The sequence below is a fragment of the Humulus lupulus genome, chromosome 1 (assembly GCF_963169125.1).
Source record: "Humulus lupulus chromosome 1, drHumLupu1.1, whole genome shotgun sequence".
NCBI lineage: Eukaryota > Viridiplantae > Streptophyta > Magnoliopsida > Rosales > Cannabaceae > Humulus > Humulus lupulus.
This window is the reverse complement of record NC_084793.1, coordinates 178,326,307-178,328,967: the sequence shown is the minus strand read 5'-3', so window position 1 is coordinate 178,328,967 and position 2,661 is coordinate 178,326,307. Positions and strand designations below refer to the sequence as shown.

At 36.8% G+C, this 2,661-nt stretch overlaps 1 non-coding gene across 1 annotated transcript; it reads right to left on the bottom strand.

Moving 5' to 3' along the window:
* Positions 1 to 1,314: 1,314 nt before the first annotated feature.
* Positions 1,315 to 1,420, bottom strand: LOC133813086 (small nucleolar RNA R71). Its single transcript, XR_009884130.1, has one exon. It is a non-coding gene; the product is annotated as a small nucleolar RNA R71 (small nucleolar RNA).
* Between the last annotated feature and the right edge of the window lie 1,241 nt (positions 1,421 to 2,661).

The following is a 2,661-nucleotide window of genomic DNA, read 5'->3' as shown; positions in this document are numbered from 1 at the left end:
CTTGGATTTCTATTTAATGTTATTATGATGTTCCATTAATTCTTCATCTTTATTCTAATCTATATAATGTTTGCTTAATGCTAGTAAATATCTGATCAATATTTGCTTGATATATGATTTTAATTCAAAATTCGAAAGATGGGAGTTGAATATGATATCGTTATATAGACATAGGTTACATATTGGACAAAAATACCTGTATGGCTTGTGTAGTAATTAGGTTTCTATGCTTAACGCCTGCTATATATTTAAGTTTATCACAGCATGTAGAAAACCTGCATATAGGTTGAGATCTTATATCTTGAAAAAGAATAGGAATCGATTTATGTTAACTTGCTATTAGAATAGGAAGAAAGAAATTTAGAACTGATTAATAAAATTAATAGAATGAAAAGTTGATGAAGTTAATACCCTAGGTCTTTTTATTATTGATTTTTATCCTTTGATTAATTGTCTTGTTTTTAGTTATTGAAATTGTGTTTATATTTAGATCTATTCATCTTTATTTTACTTGCCAAATAGAAAGTAAAGAGCGATTATTGATAATTGGTTAATAGTCTTTGTGGGACGATAATCGTTCTTCCAAAATTTATTACTTGACACGACTATGTACACTTGCGTGCATGTTTAATAGATCAAGTTTTTGGCGCCGTTGTCGGGGACTTTATATCCAATATCAAAATTAATTGTTTTTTTTATTATAATTTGTTTTTTTTTTATATTTTACACTCATTTGGATCGAGGTTGTATTGTCTTTCAGGAATTATTGGTATATGCGGGGAAGTAGACAAAAGGAACTCATACCGATAGATCTTTAAATTGAGAGAACGTGCAGACAAAACCGAAAGATAAAGAAAAGGTTGGATTTTTCTATGGCTGAGAATGCTAATAATGGTATCAACAACAATGCAAATCTGGGTAATGCAGGCAACGTAGAAGCTAAGGCTGACCCGCCATTGAGAAATTATGTACTCTCTACTATTATGTGGATACATTCAAGTATTCGTCCTACTACTGTAGAGGAAAATAATTTTGAGATAAAACCCTCGATCATTAAGATGGTACAAAATTGTGTACAATTTAGGGGATTTCCAAACAAGGATCCAAATCTACATATTACCAAAATTTTAGAGTTGTACGACATTCAAAATGAATGGGGTGAGTAATGATGTTGTCAGATTAAAATTATTCCCATTTTTGTTAAGAGATAGAGCTAAGAGTTGGTTGAATTCATTACAAACCAATTCTATAGTCACTTGGGAAGACTTGGCTCAAAAGTTCCTTGGTAAATATTTCCTCCTGCGAAGTCAACCCGATATAGAGGAGAGATCAATAACTTCCATCAGCTGGATGGGGAGTCATTATATGATGCATGGGAACATTTTAAAGAGTTGTAAAGGAAGTGCCCGCATCATGGAATAGAGAAGTGGCTACTGGTGCATACATTTTAAAATGGTTTGGGGGGAAATACAAGGAAAATTATTGATGCAGCATCGGGATGAGCGTTTATGAGGAAAAGCACTAATGAAGCTTATGAATTATTGGAAGAGATGACCATGAATAACTACAATTGGCCTACTGAGCATGACAATAATAAGGTGGTAGGAGTCTTAGAGGTTTATCCTATTGCGTTATTGACTGCTCAAGTGGCATCTTTAACCAAGCAATGGCAGCAGAATAATTTCGCCGCACAAGAAATGCAAGTACAGAATGTCATGAGTTGTGATATTTGTGGGGGTATGCATTCTTATGAGCAATGCCCGAGCACTGTTAGTTGCTCGACACACGTGAATAGTATGCCTTTGGAACAGGCACATGTTATTGGTAACTTTCCAAGACCTGCACCCAACACTTACTCAAATTCATATACTCCCGCGTGGAAGAATCACCCAAACCTGTCTTGCAAAAATAACCAAGGTTTATAACCACAATATCCACCTTATCAACCGACTTATGAACTACACTCTAGGCCTTATTATGATCAAAACCCACGCCCATCTCATCCACCACCACATCCTCTAATGAACTTGTTGACGGTGAGAACTCGTCAACCAAGTTAAGTTAGCAAAACAGAAATGTAGATATTATCAAACGAAAAGCTTTAGAAATCTAAGTAGAAACTCCATGAATAATTGCAGAAGAAAAATGGTGAACTCAATTTGTATTGATTATGGTGCAATGCTACAGTGATTTTTCCAATCCCCTTCCAAGTGGAAATGGAATTTCTTTTATAGTGGGCTCTAATGGCCCCTGATACAATGTGGTCCATGGGACCAGGCAGTATGCAAGTACACTGTCAGGTGAGTGGTCTCAGAAGTAGTGGTGTCTACTCCAGTACATGATCAGGGTTGGTGGGAGCACCTTCACTTTAGTACTTGATTGTGCCTCCCCTACTCGCCCAGTACGGGTGTCAGAGGAGTGGCTGGTGAGGACCACAACAGGTACCTCACTCATACCACCACTAATTATCTAGTGTGGGTACTATGTCCATACTCTAACTCCTTTTAGTTTGTCAGTGCGCTCCGTACCCATAGGAAAAATGGTGCCCCGTTGGTGGAACTAATCTTAGGGAGAGAGATGAGGCCTCTTCAACGAAGCCTGCTACGTATGTGGTAATACTTGGCACCCATGTGTGAATCGTTGATCTCACTTCATGAGATC